This window comes from Aethalodelphis obliquidens, unplaced genomic scaffold, assembly GCF_003676395.1.
Source record: "Aethalodelphis obliquidens isolate GAN/ISIS:26980383/991018 unplaced genomic scaffold, ASM367639v1 scaffold23, whole genome shotgun sequence".
Classification (NCBI taxonomy): domain Eukaryota; kingdom Metazoa; phylum Chordata; class Mammalia; order Artiodactyla; family Delphinidae; genus Aethalodelphis; species Aethalodelphis obliquidens.
The window spans coordinates 14,927,668-14,947,252 of record NW_020837967.1 but is presented as its reverse complement, the minus strand read 5'-3'; the positions used below and the strand labels follow the sequence as shown (position 1 = coordinate 14,947,252).

Here is a 19,585-nt window from a genome sequence, read left to right as displayed (position 1 = left end):
GCACTAGGTTAGCTGCTGTGGAGGCCCTAAGACAAGGGCCTCGTGGTGCCCGGTGGGCTGGCTGAGAGGCAAGCCCCGCCCACTGAGGCCGCTCCCGAATGGGAAGAACGGACCAAAGCCCAGTGGTGGGGACCGACGCAGTGAAATGGTGCCGCCAGACCAGCTGCCCCCGCTCAACTGTATTAAGTGGGTGCGTTTGTTAAAAGGGATCAGAACCTGGTTGATTGGTGGTTGTGAAAATACATATTGGCAGCAGCGGATGGTAAGCTCGGTGGGCACAGTGTCTCACCTGTTCTAGTGGTTGACTGAGAGGAATGACTTCCTGCCCTGGGTTCCGGAGCATTCCGTGGTGGGGAGCTTCTCCAGCAAAACGCACTGGCGGTGCTCAGCGGCCAGACTGACAGTGCCAGGGCCTCAGTTAGTGCTTGTTGCGTGAACAAAGGAACCACTGATGCGCGTGTGAGTTTCTCTTCACCTGCGGTGCTGGGGGGGGGGGGGGGGGGGGGGTAGACTGTGCTGGTTCTCAGGTGTCTGGTGTGAGTGGGAGAGGCTCAGTACTGACTGCAGTCCCGGAATGAGGGAAGAATCAGCCCATGAGGAAGCAGCAGTCCACAAACCAACATAAGCGTGTCCTTTGTGAAGTTTAGTTCTAGTCAGGAAACCAGCGATAGACAAGCAGACTCTATAATAAATAAGTTAAGTGGTGGTGAGTGCTAAGGGGGAAACAGAGCCGAAGAAATAGTGTGTGGAGTGGGGAAGGAGGTTGTAATTTTAGATACTGTGGTCAAGGAAGGCTTCTTGGAGATGACTTTGGGGGGAAGACCTGCAGGCTGGAGGGGGAACCCTCTCAGGGAACAAAGTGTTCCAGGCAAGACAGGAAGCAGAAGAGAGTGGGTGTGGGTGTCACCAGGAGGCTGGAGCAGTGGGGGGAGGAGAGAGCAGTGGAGATGAGGTCAGAGGTAAGGGGATGGTGCCGGATGGCCTGGGACCTAGATCCTTGTAAGGACTTCAGCATTGACCTTGAATGAGGTGGTCAGATGTGTTTTTTCAACACCGCCAAGCAATTCTCCAATTCTCAGCAGACACTGACTGGGTGTGTCCTGTAGTTTGCTTATTTATTTATTTTTAATTGAAGTATAGTTGCTGTACAATATTATGTAAGTTACAGGTGTACAATATAGTGATTCACAATTTTTAAATGTTACTCTTCTTACAGTTCTTATAAAATATTGGCTATATTCCCCATGTACATTATATCCTGTAGCTTACTTAATAGTTTGTACCTCTTAATCCCCTACACCTGTGTTGCCCCTCCCTCTTTCCCTCTCCCTACTGGTAGCCACTATTTTGTTCTTGTGTCCTGTAGTTTAACTGGAGATAGTGTCAGATTCCATAGGTTAAGGGCTCAGTCCCACAAGACTGCCCCTGTCCTCCCTCTTCAGAGGCCAATTGCAAGTCCAGGTTGTCACCTGTGCTTCTGACAACCAGCTATAACTCAGAGGTTCCTCAAGTTCAGTTGATTTGCTAGAGTGGCTCACAGGACTCAAGAATCCAGTTTACCTACTCGGTTACTGGTTTATTACAGAGAATATTAAAGGATATGAATGAAGAGCCAGAGGAAGAGATACATAGGGCGAGGTCTGGAAGGGTCTGGAGCACGAGAGCTTCTGTCCCTGTGGAGTTTGGGGTGCGCCACCCTCCTAGCACATGAGTTCATTCTTGTTCACCAACCTGGAAGCTCTCTGAACCCTGTAATTCAGGGATGTTTATGAAGGCTTCACTGCATAGGCAGAATTGGTGCAATCATTGACTTTTTGTGATTGATTCAACCTCCAGCCCTCTCCAGAGGAATTGGGGGTTGGGATGGAAAGTTCTAACCCTCTCATCATTGTTGGTTCCCCTGGCAACCCCCCCATCCTTAGGGGCTTTTCAAAAGTCACCTCATTCCCATAAAATCAGGTGTGGTTGAAAGGGGCTTCTCACGAATAGCCAAAGACACCCCGTTCACCTTTTTCCACTATTTCAGAAACTGAGGACAGAAGACCAAATATTATCAGTATAACAAAAGGTTCTCTCATGGTGCTTGTCGCTTAGGAAATTCCAAGGATTTGGGCTGCTGTGAGGCAGGAAGCACGGATGAAGACCAAAATATATATATGTTTATTATAAATCACACTGTCACAGATGGGAAGACATGAGGGGATTGGAGGAGAGGAATGACATAATCTGGTTTATCTTTCAACAGAATTATCCTGGCAATTGCTTTGATATGAGACTATAGTGAGGACAGGGGTAGAAACAGAGAAACCAGTTAAGGGACTAGGACAATATGCTTGGTGAAAAATGACCGTGGTGGTAGCAGGAGTTGGAGGTGGTGAGACTCGTCAGGTTCTAGATCTATGTTGAAGGTAGGACTGATAGGCACAGAGTGGGAGCTGGCTAACTGGAAGGATGGAGTTGCCATGGACTGGGATGGAGAAAACTAGGACACGAATAGCCTTGGGGGGAATATCATAAGCTTACTTTTGGACATAATATCTCAGATGTAACTCTTAGCCATCCATCTGGGCTGTTAAGTTGGTAGTTGGTTATGTGAGTGTTTAGAGAAGGGACAGTAATTTACCCTGTACTTTTCTGAGTTCTTGGCTGAGACAGCCCCGGTTATAAAAGATTAACAAGAGGAAAAACAAACAAGTTTATTAACATGCATGTCTCATGTATACCTAGGAGTTATCCAGGAAAAATGAGTAAAACTCCAAGATGGCCCAAGCCACGGCTTTAAATACCATCTTCAGCTGAATACAAAAGAAAGATGGAGGGTGGAGGGAGGCCAGTTATGGGAGGTTACCAAGAAGTCCAGCAAAAAAGGGTAAGGTCTGTTATGCAGATTTAAAGGGGTGTCTTCTCCTTTAATAAGATTCTTTTGTGAGTTAGAACCATCTTCCTGGTAGGAGAGGAAGACACTTACAAATGGAGAGTTCCTTTATAAATGTAAATTTCTCTTACAAAGGGGTAACTTCTACTCTGTTTCCAGGGCTTCACCTGTGTCTGCAGTTCCTCAAAAATAATTAACTCAAAATAATTCTTATGCTAAAGGGGCATATTTCGGGGTACCATATTCTGCTACCTTTAAAGCCTAAAGTTCAGAAGAGAGGCCCAGGATGGCTGTACCATTGTGGGGGTAATTGGCACAAAGATGGATCTAGAGCTGGGAAACTTGGTCAGATCACCCAGGCAGTGTGTGAGCCTTGGGGCACATCAAAGTTGTGTGCCCTTTGAAGAGGAAAAAGGTGGAAGCAATATTTTCCTTAGTTAAAATTGAGCAGTACACCATAGTGAAAGTTTGGTGCACTTTAATGCCACTTTCTTTGACTAATTCATTAATGAGCATTTGTTAGGATAGATTATTCTAGGATTTAGTGAGACGTGTCATTGAATTCTATTAATAAATATTCATGGATCTATTTTCTATAAGTTAACATGTTAATTTTGTATCTAATTTGTTTGGAAAAAACCCTGTAATTGCTATTTTTCCAAGACTGTATTTTATGCATAATAACTAAGCTATCATTCAGAAATCAAATTGTTAAACCTGTAAATAGGGACTGTGTAGGAACCACTTAGTTTGTTGTGATGTTGGTTTCCATTCTAGGCAGAGGGGTTGTTATCTAAAATTAGACACATTTGGAATTCGATGGGAAGCTGAAGAATGAACTTTCATGTTGCACTTAGATTCTGAATGAGCCAGAATTCTCTAAATCAGTCATTCAAAAAGTTAGGACCAGTTAGGGATAGTAGAGCCATAGGCCTGTTCTCACCAGGGATGGAGGGTAAGACTCTGTCACTTAAGGCTTGTGGTTTTTTGTTTGGTTTTTGTTGGCCATGCCATGTGGCTTGTGGGATCATAGTTGCCCATCCAGGGATTGAACCAGCACCCTTGGCAGTGAGAGCGTGGGGTCCTAACCACTGGACCACCAGGGAATTCCCAGGCTTGTGATTTTTAGATTAACCTTCTCAACTTGAAGGTTCGTATTAGGGGATTTACTGTACTTACAATCTTTGAGCCTCAGCTTCCATATCTTCAGAACAAGAAAGGTAGATAACCTGAGAAGAAAGTGTGTGTGTATTAAGACGTATATCTTGACTAAGCACATGGGACAAGTTAAGCGTTCAATTGTTTTGTTTTGGTTTTTTTTTTAGCTGCGTTGGGTCTTCGTTGCTGCGTGCGGGCTTTCTCTAGCTGCGGCCAGCGGGGGCTACTCTTCGTTGCGGTGCCCGGGCTTCTCATTGCGGTGGCTTCTCTTGTTGCAGAGCACGGGCTCTAGGCGTGCGGCTTCAGTAGTTGCAGCACGCGGGCTCAGTAGTTGTGGCTCGCAGGCTTAGTTGCTCCGCAGCACGTGGGGGATCTTCTGGGACCAGGGCTCGAACCCGTGTCCCCTGCATTGGCAGGAGGATTCTTAACCACTGCACCACCAGGGAAGTCCGCATTCAATTGTTAAAAAATAAAATTCAACCCAGTAGATTTGAAGATCTAATTGGTTTAATTAGGTGATTCATGAATTGGGCAGCATTCTATCTAGCAATTAGAAGGGTGCTCCAAGGGGGTTGTACAAAATGGGAGGTTTCTATAGGAAAAAGAGCTATTCGTGAAGGAGAAGAAAGCATTGCTTTTAGGCTAGGGCTTATCTTTTTGCGGAAAGGGAAAGGCAGGGGTTTTATCATGCAGATTGCCTCTTCTTCCTCTGGGGGCGGAATGGAGAGCCCCCCACACCCCCGTGACAGATTATCTTCTTGGTGCTGACCAGAAAATTCCAGACTGGTTGATTAGGAGTACACTTCTGGGGAAGGTTGAAACTGCAATTACGTCAAGTATTAAGTCTAGATTTGGTATCATGGGCTTTAGAACGAGTAATGCCATTTTGAGCCTGTGGTTTTCTCTTTAACACAGTAAATAGGCACTAATATTATTTCTAGACACCCTGGAGGAGGTATCTATAAAATTCTTGAACCTGGTTTTAAAATATCATACTGTATTACTATAATATTATGGCATCAGATGGAATAGCTGAAAACATTATTCCAAGTTTCTAAATCATATCCTGAAGATATATGTATTTGGGGTGGGGTTTTTTTTGCACCTCTATTTTTTTTTTCTAGTTTGGAGATATAATTGACATGTAACATTATATATTTATCATAAAACCTACTCACATTCATAATTTACCACCTACCACAGATCTTTTGCTTAAAGTGGGAAGAAAGGAAAGAACATATGTGGTCAAGCTTATTGAAAAATGCAGCTGAGTAGTAAAAAGGAGCCGCTTGGTGTTGGAAAGGGTAAAGGATTGCATTTCCGGGCTGGAAGGGTGAGTCACTGAGGTCTGTTAAATGGGAGGCGCTGCAGAATATAAAGAAACAGGTTAAGTTTAGGTTGTTGTTTGTATTTATTGTATTGATGTAGCACGCAGAGTCCAAACAGGAGGCAGAAACCTCACCAATATTTGAACAGGGAACAAACATTTCCCGTTTCTTATTAAATATTAAAGAGGATTTTTAACTAGTAAAAGGTGGTAAAGGTGATAAAAGACCCCAAGCAGCATTGTCGTAGTGAATGCAAATGCAGCTGTGACCCCAAGGGCAGAGGAGGCGTAAGCACAGAAGGGACTAAGCAGGCTCCCACCCCACCAAATGCTGAGATTAAGACCTCTTGGGAGAGGATGCGGCTGGTGGTAGACACCTGCCAGAGGGTGCTGCCCAGAGTGTTACGGAGTCCAAGTTCGCTCTGCTCGCCATACCACAGGCAAGTAAATCGGGAGACAAGGTGTTGAGGCAAGGAACATGACTTTATTCGGAAAGCCGCAGACGGAAAAGATGGGAGACTAATATCTCCAAAAAAACCCATCTTATCGGGGTTTGGATGCCAGTTTCTTTGATGGAACAGAGAGGGGGAGGGGGTGAGGAAGTAAAGTAAAAAGGCCATAAGTCTTGCAAATATCTCCTGGGATGGCCAGCCTCAGGGAGGGGATGTGTTAATTTCTTCTTTCTTGCAGCCATTCACAAGTGGACAGGGTCAGGATGTTTCCCTGAACAAAGGCACTTTTGTTTAACATTCAGGCAGAGGGGCAGGGTTCCCCAAGGCAGGCCATTATGTATAGAGAGTATCCTTTTAGTGAACAAAAGCAACGGGAAGCAAAGGTTAAAATAAAAGAAACAGATCCAACATGGAGTCTGATTTAGCTCTTCCTGGTAACAAGAGCTGGTCCATGTGTTACCAAGGTCCGGCTGCTCGCTGCTGGAAAGCCAATTGTCGAGAGACAAGGGTCGGTAGGAAAGGAAAGGTTGCTTTATTTCGGAGGCCCGCAACTGGAGGCAGGGAGGGCGGACGCCTGTTCAAAGGCCGACTCGCATCCAACTCCGACAATCAGGAAGCAAGAGCCTTTATAGACAGAGCAAGGCGGCTACCTGCAGAAACAGCGCAGTCAGCTCTGACAGTCATCTTGAAATTGGTCATCAGTGGTCTGACCTGCATCGTCTCTGATTGTTTTAGGTACAGTTAATCTTCAGTTCCAGGGTCGGTTTGTTTCCATTTCTTTGAGGCCAATTCTTGGAATTGTGGCAGCGTATGTCATGGCTACAGCCTGGTCCTCACGTAGTTAGGTCCTCACCTCACCTGGTGAGGGTTTCAGTATAAGACAGCTCACAGGATATGGCTCAGAATATTACCTATAGCCCTTAAGGAGGAACTAAAGGTCCTTGACTTTGCTTACTGACTAAACTACTATTATTTGGTCTCCTGTGACTGTTTTCCTCTGTTTCTGAATTTTCTCACTTCTCTGATTAAACTTATTCTTTGGCTAAAGTTTTTCCACAGACAAAATGCAACCTGAGGACATGGGGGGCAAGCACCATAGGGTCCTTCTCCGTTTCACATGGGCATGGCTTGTTGAGTGGCCAAGGAACTTGGTGAAAGATACAGGCAAGCCAAGGTTCTATACATAGCTGGGAGATCCATATCGTCATTCTTGAAGGTCCTGAGTCCTCAAAAGTCCTGTCTGATTTTGGGGGGTTGCTGTATTTTTCCATTCATCTTTGCTGTTGGACATGGAAATGCTGAGAGTTACTCCAGAGAAACTCCTGGGTTCCAGACATAGTTCTTGACTCCACTGTGTACCAACAACCTGTTTTACTCTTGATAATGCGAATTAATCATTTCAACCAGTAGAGTGCCCCCTTTCTCTGCCTTTGGTTTAGTGGCGTAAGGATCATGCAGTGTGGCCAGGTACCAGGTCAATTCACTCTCATCTAATTCAGTGGAAACATTGTTGTGCTTCCTGGTAGAAACATTCTCCCCTTGGGAACTAAGACCTCCAAGCCAGCAGATCATGAAGTTGCTGGGACAGGAAAGCAGTGATTTTAGGGGTGGATTATTAGGTGTAAGAGTGAGAGGATCCTCTTCCCCTTTTACCCCTCAATCTCTGGACCTGTGGCTGTGGGAGAGATGGCGTCTTGTACTGATTCAAAGTGTAGAGGAAGAAAAGTAATTTTGTTGCAGGAAGGGGGACCCCTTCCAGGGCCCGGGAGTGGGCTCTTGTCTAACACTAAGAAATGAATTGTCCGAGGAGACACACGTGTTGGCAAAGCAAGAGACTTTATTGGGAAGGGGTGACTGGGTGGAGAGCAGCAGGGTGAGGGAACATAGGAGAGCTGCTCTGCCATGTGGCTTGCAGTATCGGGTTCTAAGGTAATGGGGTTAGTTTCCGGGTTGTCTCTGGCCAGTCATTCTGACTCAGGGTCCTTCCTGGTGGTGCACTCATTGCTCAGTCAAGACGGAGTCCAGCGAGAAGGATTCTGGGAGGTTGGTAGGACATATGGGCTTAGCATCTCCTCTCTCCTTTTGACCTTTCCCGAATTCTTCCGGGTTGTGGTAGCTTGTTAGTTCCACGTTCCTTACCAGGACCTCCTGTTGTCAAGAAACTCATGAAAGTGGCTACTATCTTGTCTGGCCAGGGTGGGCGGTTTCAGTCAGTGGTTCCCCTAACAATTTTCCTTCTACCCTTTCTATGTTATTGGCTGAGAGCCCCCCCGACCCCACCCTGTAAAAAAAGACAGATTAACTGGAGAAAAAAAAATACCACCAACAGAAGTTTAATAACATGTATACCTCCTGTATACAAGAGAGATACCCAGGAAAACTGAATAACTCCCTGAAATGGCCCATGCCACCACCTTAAATATCATCTCCAGCTAAACACAAAAGAAGATGTTGAGGGTGAGGATGGCACGGCAAACAAGGGGATGGTTGTTATGCAGCTTTAAGTCCATGTCCTTCTACATTGATAAGAGTTTCCAGAGGTTTAGTCATTCTCTTCTTCCCGGTACAGCCAGGAAGACAAGCTTACAACAGAGATTTTCCTTACAAATGTAAATGTCTCTTACAAAAGGGTAACTTTTATTCTGTTTTCAGAGCTTCTCCCGTGTGTGTAGTTTCTTTTTTTTTTTTAATATTTTACCATTTTATTTATTTAATAAATTTATTTATTTATTTATGGCTGCGTTGGGTCCTCGTTGCTGCGCACGGGCTTTCTCTAGTTGTGGTGAGCAGGGGCTACTCTTTGTTGCGGTGCCCAGGCTTCTCATTGCAGTGGCTTCTCTTGCTGCGGAGCACAGGCTCTAGGCACATGGGCTTCAGTAATTGTGGCACGTGGGCTCAGTAGTTGTGGCTCACAGGCTCTAGAGTGCAGGCTCAGTAGTTGTGGCAACACAGTAGTAGTTGCTCTGCGGCTTGTGGGATCTTCCCGGACCAGGGCTAGAACCCATGTCCCCTGCATTGGCAGGAGGATTCTTAACAACTGCGACACCAGGTAAGTCCTGTAGTTTCTTTAAAATAACTAGCTCAACATAATCCTTATGTCAAAGAGGCATATTTGGGGGTGGCAAATTCTGCTCCCCTTTGAAAGCATGTACTACATCCTATAAGACAGAACCACATCCTTTCGTGGATTTGTCTCTCAAATGCCATGACTGAGTCTTCAATAAGCCATTCTACCTTTCCACTAGGTCAGCTCTACTGGGTATGGCATATATGATGAGACTGTTACCCCAAAACTGGGTTCACCTCTTGGTGGGTGTTGAGCCAAAAGACACAACCAAGCAAAAGATTGGGAGAAGGAATGATTTATTACTTGCAGCAAGTAAGGAGAACACCAGGGATCTTTCCCAAAGCAATGACTCCCCAAACAGCAAGATTGGGGAAGTTTTAAGGTAAGGGTACATGCATATTCATGAAGGGACGTGAGTAGAAGAGAATTCAGCGTAGAATTAGGGCAGAAGTTGACAGAGTCCAAGCTTTAGTTGATTGAAGTCAAGAGGGTCAAGGTCATCATTCCATCCTCCACCTGGGTGGAGGCCTTAGTTCCTGCAGAACTCAAAGATATATTATTATGTATGTCTCTTGAGGAGGAACTAGGACCCTGTTTTATCACTGACCTATTGTTTCTTTTTTTTTTTTTTACATCTTTATTGGAGTATAATTGCTTTACAATGGTGTGTTAGTTTCTGCTATATAACAAAGTGAATCAGAATCTTTAGGATTCTCTATGTATAGTATCATGTCATCTGCAAAACAGTGACAGCTTTACTTCTTCTTTTCCGATTTGGATTCCTTTTATTTCCTTTTCTTCTCTGATTGCTGTGGCTAAAACTTCCAAAACTATGTTGAATAAGAGTGGTGAGAGTGGGCAACCTTATCTTGTTCCTGATCTTAGTGGAAATGCTTTCAGTTTTTCACCATTGAGGACAATGTTGGCTGTGGGTTTGTCATATCTGGACTTTATTATATTGAGGAAAGTTCCCTCTATGCCTACTTTCTGCAGGGTTTTTATTATAAATGGGTGTTGAATTTTGTTGAAAGCTTTCTCTGTATCTATTGAGATGATCATATGGTTTTTCTCCTTCAATTTGTTAATATGGTGTATCACGTTGATTGATTTGCGTATATTGAAGAATCCTTGCATTCCTGGAATAAACCCCACTTGATCATGGTGTATGATCCTTTTAATGTGCTGTTGGATTGTTTGCTAGTATTTTGTTGAGGATTTTTGCATCTATGTTCATCAGTGATATGGGCCTGTAGTTTTCTTTCTTTGTCACATCCTTGTCTGGTTTTGGTATCAGGGTGATGGTGGCCTCGTAGAATGAGTTTGGGAGTGTTCCTCCCTCTGCTATATTTTGGAAGAGTTTGAGAAGGATAGGTGTTAGCTCTTCTCTAAATGTTTGATAGAATTCGCCTGTGAAGCCATCTGCTCCTGAGCTTTTGTTCGTTGGAAGATTTTTAATCACAGTTTCAATTTCAGTGCTTGTGATTGGTCTGTTCATATTTTCTATTTCTTCCTGATTCAGTCTTGGCAGGCTGTGCATTTCTAAGAATTTGTCCATTTCTTCCACATTGTCCATTTAATTGGCATAGAGTTGCTTGTAGTAATCTCTCATGATCTTTGGTATTTCTGCAGTGTCAGTTGTTACTTCTCCTTTTTCATTTCTAATTCTATTGATTTGAGTCTTCTCCCTTTTTTTCTTGATGAGTCTGGCTAATGGTTTATCAATTTTGTTTATCTTCTCAAAGAACCAGCTTTTAGTTTTATTGATCTTTGCTATCGTTTCCTTCATTTCTTTTTCATTTATTTCTGATCTGAGTTTTATGATTTCTTTCCTTCTGCTAACTTTGGGGTATTCTGTTCTTCTTTCTCTAATTGCTTTAGGTGCAAGGTTAGGTTGTTTATTCAAGATGTTTCCTGTTTCTTAAGGTAGTATTGTGTTCTTATAAACTTCCCTCTTAGAACTGCTTTTGCTGCATCCCATAGGTTTTGGGTCGTCGTGTCTCCATTCTAATTTGTTTCTAGGTATTTTTTTATTTCCTCTTTGATTTCTTCAGTGATCACTTTGTTATTAAGTAGTGTATTGTTTAGCATCCATGTGTTTGTAGTTTTTACAGATCTTTTCCTGTAATTGATATCTAGTCTCATAGCATTGTGGTTGGAAAAGATACTTGATACTATTTCAATTTTCTTAAATTTACCAAGGTTGGATTTGTGACCCAAGATATGATCTATCCTGGAGAATGTTCCATGAGCACTTGAGAAAAATGTGTATTGTGTTGTTTTTGGATGGAATGTCCTATAAATATCAATTAAGTCCATCTTGTTTAATGTATCATTTAAAGCTTGTGTTTCCTTATTTATTTTCATTTTGGATGATCTGTCCATTGGTGAAAGTGGGGTGTTGAAGTCCCCTACGATGACTGTGTGTGTTACTGTCGATTTTCCCTTTTATGCCTGTTAGTATTTGCCTTATGTATTGAGGTGCTCCTATGTTGGGTGCATAAATATTTACAATTGTTATATCTTCTTCTTGGATCGATTCCTTGATCATTATGTAGTATCCTTCTTTGTCTCTTGTAATAGCCTTTATTTTAAAGTCTATTTTGTCTGATATGAGAATTGCTACTCCAGCTTTCTTTTGGTTTCCATTTGCATGGAATATCTTTTTCCATCCCCTTACTTTCAGTCTGTATGTGTCTCTAGGTCTGAAATGGGTCTCTTGTAGACAGCATATATATGAGTCTTGTTTTTGTATCCTTTCAGCCAATCTGTGTCTTTTGGTGGCAGCATTTAGTCTATTTACATTTAAGGTAATTATCGATATGTATGTTCCTATTCCCATTTTCTTAATTGTTTTGGGTTCGTTATTGTAGGTCTTTTCCTTCTCTTGTGTTTCTTGCCTAGAGAAGTTCCTTTAGCATTTGTTGTAAAGCTGGTTTGGTGGTGCTGAACTCTCTCAGCTTTTGCTTGTCAGTAAAGGTTTTAATTTCTCCATCAATTCTGAATGAGATCCTTGCTGGGTAGAGTAATCTTGGTTGCAGGTTTTTCTCCTTCATCACTTTAAATATGTCCTGCCAGTCCCTTCTGGCTTGCAGAGTTTCTGCTGAAAGATCAGCTGTTAACCTTATGGGGATTCCCTTGTGTGTTATGTGTTGTTTTTCCCTTGCTGCTTTTAATATGCTTTCTTTGTATTTAATTTTTGACAGTTTGATTAATATGTGTCTTGGCGTATTTCTCCTTGGATTTATCCTGTATGGGACTCTCTGTGCTTACTGGACTTGATTAACTATTTCCTTTCCCATATTAGGGAAGTTTTCAACTATAATCTCTTCAAATATTTTCTCAGTCCCTTTCTTTTTCTCTTCTTCTTCTGGAACCCCTATAATTCGAATGTTGGTGCGTTTAATGTTGTCCCAGAGGTCTCTGAGACTGTCCTCAGTTCTTTTCATTCTTTTTTCTTTATTCTGCTCTGCAGTAGTTATTTCCACTATTTTATCTTCCAGGTCACTTATCCGTTCTTCTGACTCAGTTAGTCTGCTATTGATCCCATCTAGAGTATTTTTAATTTCATTTATTGTGTTGTTCATCATTGTTTGTTTCATCTTTAGTTCTTCTAGGTCCTTGTTAAATGTTTCTTGCATTTTGTCTATTCTATTTCCAAGATTTTGGATCATCTTTACTATCATTATTCTGAATTCTTTCTCAGGTAGACTGCCTATTTCCTCTTCATTTGTTAGGTCTGGTGGGTTTTTATCTTGCTCCTTCATCTGCGGTGTGTTTTTCTGTCTTCTCATTTTGCTTATCTTACTGTGTTTGGGGTCTCCTTTTTGCAGGCAGCAGGTTCGTAGTTCCCGTTGTTTTTGGTGTCTGTCCCCAGTGGCTAAGGTTGGTTCAGTGGGTTGTGTAGGCTTCCTGGTGGAGGGGACTAGTGCCTGTGTTTTGGTGGATGAGGCTGGATCTTGTCTTTCTGGTGGGCAGGTCCACGTCTGGTAGTGTGTTTTGGGGTGCCTGTGGACTTATTATGATTTTAGGCAGCCTCTCTGCTAATGGGCGGTGTTGTGTTCCTGCCTTGCTAGTTGTTTGGCATAGGGTGTTCAGCACTGTAGCTTGCTGGTCGTTGAGTGAAGCTGGGTGCTGGTGTTGAGATGGAGATCTCTGGGAGATTTTCACCGTTTGATATTATGTGGAGCTGGGAGGTCTCTTGTGGACCAGTGTCCTGAAGTTGGCTCTCCCACCTCAGAGGCACAGCACTGACTCCTGGCTACAGCACCAAGAGCCTTTCATCCACATGGCTCAGAATAAAAGGGAGAAAGAGAAGAAAGAAAGGAAGGAAGGAAGGAAAGAAAGAAAGAAAGGAGGGAGGAAGGAAGGAAAGGAGGAAGGGAGGGAGGAGGGAAGGAAGGAAAGAAAGAAACTAAAGTAAAATAAAGTTATTAAAATAAAAATAATTATTAAGAAAAAACATTTTTTTAAGAAAAAAAACGGACGGATAGAACCCTAGGACACATGGTGGAAGCAAAGCTATACAGACAAAATCTCACACAGAAGCATACACATACACACTCACAAAAAGAGGAAAAGGGGAAAAAAAAATCATAAATCTTGCTCTCAGAGTCCACCTCCTCAATTTGGGATGATTCGTTTGTCTATTCATGTATTCCACAGATGCAGGGTACATCAAATTGATTGTGGAGCTTTAATCCGCTGCTTCTGAGGCTGCTGGGAGAGATTTCCCTTTCTCTTCTTCGTTCTCACAGCTCCCGGGGCTCAGCTTTGGATTTGGCCCCGCCTCTGTGTGTAGGTCGCTGGAGGGCGTCTGTTCTTCACTCAGGCAGGACGGGGTTAAAGGAGCAGCTGCTTCGGGGTCTCTGGCTCACTCAGGCTGGCGGGGGTGGGGGTGGGGGTGGGGAGGGAGGGGCACGCAGCGCGGGGCGGGCCTGTGGCAGCAGCGGCCGGCGTGACGTTGCACCAGCCTGAGGCGCGCCGTGCGTTCTTCTGGGTGAGTTTTCCCTGGATCCCGGGACCCTGGCAGTGGCGGGCTGCACAGGCTCCCCGGAAGTGGGGGTGTGGAGAGTGACCTGTGCTCGCACACAGGCTTCTTGGTGGCGGCAACAGCAGCCTTAGCGTCTCATGCCCGTCTCTGGGGTCCGCGCTGTTAGCCGCGGCTCGCGCCCGTCTCTGGAGCTCCTTTAAGCAGCGCTCTTAATCCCCTCTCCTCGTGCACCAAAGAGGAAACAAAGAGGGAAGAAAAAGTCTCTTGCCTCTACGGCAGGTCCAGACTTTTCCCCGGACTCCCTCCCGGCCAGCCGTGGCGCACTAGCCCCTTCAGGCTGTGTTCCCGCCACCAAGCCCAGTCCTCTCCCGGCGCTCCGACTGAAGCCCGAGCCTCAGCTCGCAGCCCCGCCCGCCGCGGCGGGTTAGCAGACAAGCCTCTCGGGCTGGTGAGTGCCGGTCGGCCCTGACCCTCTGTGCGGGAATCTCCCCGCTTTGCCGTCCGCACCCCTGTTGCTGCGCTCTCCTCCGCGGCGCCGTAGCTCCCCGCCTCCGCCACCCGCAGTCTCCTCCTGCGAAGGGGCTTCCTAGTGTGTGGAAACTTTTCCTCCTTCACAGCTCCCTCCCGCTGGTGCAGGTACCGTCCCTATCCTTTTGTCTCTGTTTATTCTTTTTTCTTTTGCCCTACCCAGGTACGTGGGGAGTTTCTTGCCTTTTGGGAGGTCTGAGGTCTTCTGCCAGCATTCAGTAGGTGTTCTGTAGGAGTTGTTCCACGTGTAGATGTATTTCTGGTGTATCTGTGGGGAGGAAGGTGATCTCCGCATCTTAATCTTCCGCCATCTTCCCTACGATCCTGACCTATTGTTTCTTGACTGCATTTCCTTTGTTCCTGCATTTCCCTCACTTCTGGTAAGGTCATTAATTATGGAGACCTGTTCAAGGGAAAGTATTGTGGCCAGGCTTAGATCACAAAATGGCTTAGGCCAAAAAAGGCTTCTCTTATGTCAAGAAAGCCATGCCTGGCTCTCTTTCTTCATGAACCCTCCTGCCTTATCTGCTTATAAGACCAGTGAGTTCCATGGGCATGAGTCCGTTGCTGTATTCTTTTGCTGTGAAATAGAGTACCTTGATTAGAAGTGACACCATGCCCGGTGTCATGATGGTGGGTAAGGCCTTCTGTGAATCAGTGGATGACGGTTCTGATCTCAGGTGGCCTCGGCCTGCAGTGGCATGAAGCAGGATTTTGGTTCCCGGCCAAAGATTGAAGTCAGGCTTCTGAAGTGAGAGCCCCAAATCCTAGCCACTAGACCACCAGGGAACAGTGGCCAGTGACAAGGCCCTGGCCTGTACGGCTTTGCAGAAAGTGAATTTCCACAAAGAAATGGGAAGTAGTGAAACAAAGTGTTTATTAGGAGGAAAAAGAGTACGTGTGGATAGACACATAGGCGGCCTCAGAGAGAGAGAGTCGTGCCCTCGTGGTAGTTTGAATCACTTATATGGGGCCTTTCTTCCGGGTTTCCTTCGGCCAATCAACTTGCTTTGTGTGCTTCTAAGTCCGTATTTGTTTTATCTCAGGGTCCTCCCCTGTGTGTGTGCATCTCTTAGCCAAGATGGATTCTAGTGAAGAGGCCTGTGGGTAGGTTGACGTCACTCCCTTTTGACCTCCAAGGAGCCTTTCTGCTCTTGTATAGTCAGGAGGGTCTCCTTGACCTCAAGAATGAGAAATATATGGCCTCTTATCTGGGCAGGGCTCAGTTCCTCCTCGTCAACTTGGAGTATCTGTCCACAGGGGACAAACCCCAGCTGCTCAGCCTGGGGCCCATCTGTCTCCTGCCTCAGTTCTGGTAGATGGCGTCATGGTCAGGGAATGCAAATCCGTATCCAGCATATGTCTATCCCAATGAGGATGATGGGAGAGGTTCAATGTTATCAACCTGCCACCAGGTGGCTGGCTATCCTCACTAGTAAATATGGCCATATTAGGGGCTCTGTACATGGGCTGATTAGGCCCTCAGGGCTTGCAGCAGTCAGGCCAGCCTTGATAAGGAAAAGTCCATTTTTTTGAACTCCATCCCTGCCACCATGGCCATTTTGTTGAAGGGCGATTGAGTGAGAACTGGGGTGGCTGTGGAAACTGACTGATATCCACAGGGTGTGTCTTGTTGCCTACCTGATTACTGAGCACTTTTTCTGCAGTGGATCATATGTGAGCATTCACATGGGGCACAACATTTTTACAGCCCGTACCCATTCTTAAAGCCTCATCCATGGTACTCTCCTTTAGACTTGCTTGTCACCAGTCTCTCAATCTTGTTCCTTCCAAGTTCCTGACCATCCAGTTAAGCCTTTAGCAACTACCCATAAATTAATACAAATGTGTGGTTCTGGCCATTTCTCATCCAGAAAAAGTAGTAAACTAAATGTACTACTTCAGGTTCTGTTCAGTGGGAGGATTTTTCTTCTGACTATTCTTCAGGGTCACCTCCGAGTGAGCCTGTAAGATGGCAGGTATCCACCTTCTGGTGGCAGCTCCATCGTTAACCAGCCTTGAGTTTTTTCTTCCTCAGCTCGTCATCCAGAACTTCCCATGAGGCCATAGCTGTGGATTGAGGGGGAAGAGGCACAGGGCCACTTACTCCTATAAATTGCTTTCCTTCTGCCTGAGTCTGGTGTCTTATACGCCACTCCCACCTGATGAGAGATTGAAGCTGCTCTTGCCCAACTTCATGGTTTGTCGGTTCAGATAAAACCCAGTTTGTCCTGGGAAACCCAGGCCATAAGGTCACCTGGTGACTCATGGTTAGGCATTCAGTCTCTTCCAAGGCTCAGAAGCAAGCTAGAGGCTCTTTTCTCAAAAGGATGATAGTCGTCTACACAAGACGGCATAAGATTTACTTCAAAATCCTAGAGGTCTGTGCTGCGATTTTGTGATGGGTGCTTGCCAAAGGGTCAACCAGATCATACCTGGTTGTTCCAGACACTCTTGAGAGTCCCACTGTATCTGCTGGTTCGTGCCATCCAAGTGGAAGAGCAGCTTGCACTGCAATCTAGATTTCTCTTACTGTAGGCGCCAATAAAAGTAGGCTCCTTACTTGTGACTTGGAAAACGGGCTGAAGTAGCACACACAAATGTGGTATATGTTGCTTCCAAATTCACATTTCATTGTTCATTAAGGCCTAAAATACTGACAGTTCTTACTGGGTGAAATTGGTAACATTTGAGCTTGCTTGAAGGATGCAGATGACTTTTAAAAAATAGTTTATTTTGAAATAATTTCAAATCTACAGAAAAGTTGTCAGAACAGAACTAAGAACTCCCACAACCCCTTTACCTAGATTCTTCAATTCTTAACATTTTACCATATTTGTTTTCTCTCTCCTCTTCCTCCTCTCCCCCTGTACACATTCACACACACATACAAACACTCAGACATTCATTATTATCAGTCTTTTTAGAAGCTTTTGAGAGCAAGCTATAGACATGGTTCCCATCACTCCTAAGCATTCAAGTGTGTTTTTCCTAAAAGAGATACTTTCCTACGTGACCAACACAGCTCTCAAATCAGCAGACTGACATTGCACAGCCCTATAACAAGCCCCTTTCAAGCTGTGCCAAGTGTACCAGCGATGACTCTTTCTTTCCTTTCTGGTCCAGGATCCTATCTAGGAGTGTGTGTTGTCTTTAGCTATCCTGTCCCCTCAGACATATTCAGCAGGAAGAGTTCCTCAGCCTCTCCCTGTTGTTCATGTCCTTGACACTTTTTCAAAAAGTACAGACATTCTGTAGCATGACCGGCTCTACCTGGGTCCATCTACTGTTTCCTTATAACCAGACTCAGGTCATGCATTCTTGGCAGGAATGCTGGAGAAATGGAGTCTTAACCACTGGACTGCCAGGGAAGTCCTGGTAGTCCTGTTCTTAATTTTTCAACAAAATATCCTTTTCCTAATCAAACACTTCCACTGACCAGCCTTAGCCTTTAAGCTAAGCTTAGCCCTAGCTACCGTTGATAACTCCCACCTTAATCAGTCACCTTTATGGTGGTTGCCAGATGGTGATTCTGTTTTCATCATTCTTTTCTAATACATTTACTAGAGCTTCCCATTCTCATTTATCTGTTTATTCATTCATTTATGTCAGTGTGGACTGCTGGATTCATATTTCATTAAATAGGTTGTAAGCTGATACTTTAATCATTTATTTATTTATTTAAATTATTTATTTTATTTATTTATTTTTGGCTGCATTGGGCCTTCATTGCTGTGCGCGGGCTTTCTCTAGTTGCGGCGAGTGGTGGCTACTTTTCGTTGCGGTGTGCGGGCTTCTCATTGTGGTGGCTTCTCTTGTTGCAGAGCACGGGCTCTAGGCGTGTGGGCTTCCGTAGCTGTGGTATGTGGGCTCAGTAGCTGTGGCTTGCAGGCTCTAGAGCGCAGGCTCAGTAGTTGTGGCACATGGGCTTAGTTGCTTCAGGGCATGTGGGATCTTCCCAGACCAGGGCTCGAACCCGTGTCCCCTGCATTGGCAGGCGGATTCCTAACCACTGCACCACCAGGGAAGTCCCTCATCATTTATTTTGATGCTCAAATTGTCCCAGATATGGCCAGTGGGAATCTCTTCAATCTAGTTTCTGTGTCATTCTCAGGTGTCCCCATCATTTTTTGAGTATTTCCTCGCTTTCTGGAATAACAAGATGTTCCAGGCTCATTTCTACTTTTGTTATCCCAGTTTGGGATCCAGCCATTTTTCCAAGAAGCCCTGGTTCCTTTTAGTGCAGAATGGTATTTAAAAACCAACATCTGAGTGTTCAGTGTGTTCATTGTTACTGGGGTGTCATTGCTTCTAGGCTCTCATATTGTACAGAAATAGAAACAAAGGTATATAAATATATGTACATAGGTATGATATATGCACACGTTCATATGCACATATATGTACCTATAACTATTTATCTATCTATGTACATAATTATAAAACCATGCCCTCATGCCAGAACTTCCAATTCCATTACATTGTCACAAGGTATATTCTAGCCTACTCTTTTTTTAAGTTTGTAAATATCGTTTCGGGGACTAAAGAACTTGACTTCTGTCATCTTCATTACATCTTCAGTTTGTTCAGTGTATCCAATCTCCCAACCATTTGGGCTCTCTCCTCTGCCTGCTGCCTCTGTGCTGCTGCCCCTGTTCTCCCAACTACTCTCCATCCTTGGCTACTGGAGCTGTTGGCCTTCTCCTCTGCATGGCTCCCAACCTTTTTCATCATTGAACAATTGACCCATCTCATTGGCCACCATGTTGATTCCTGTCCTCTGGGAAGGGAAGGGAAGGAAAAGGAACATGGAAAAGAAAGTGACTACGTATGGTTTTGATAGGTAGAACTGTAGGGAAACTTGGTCCTAGGCTGAGGTACTGCCGAGGTACAGATGTATTTTGGGAACTTTTAACAGGAAGATATGTGACAGGTGAGTATGGTACATGGGGTATACTTAATGAGAGATGAGGCTTACCTCTGCCTCAGAATATGTAACATGTTTTTGTTTACTTGTTTACTGGTTGTCTCTCCCGTTAGAATGTAAGTTCCACGAGAGCAAAAACTTTGCCTTGTCCACTGCTGTTATCCTTGCTGCCAAAAATAGTGCCTGGCAAATAGTAGGTACTCAATTATTCTTGGTTAAACGCGTGAAGCTCCGAAAAGTAGTTTGCCTGGATATTCTGGA

General features: G+C 44.6%; 1 protein-coding gene across 1 annotated transcript in view; it reads left to right on the top strand.

Annotated features, from left to right (window-relative positions):
• The window catches only part of CUNH10orf67 (chromosome unknown C10orf67 homolog), a 118,947-nt gene that overhangs the window by 734 nt on the left and 98,628 nt on the right, over nucleotides 1-19,585 (top strand). The gene's annotated exons all lie outside the window — the stretch shown is intronic.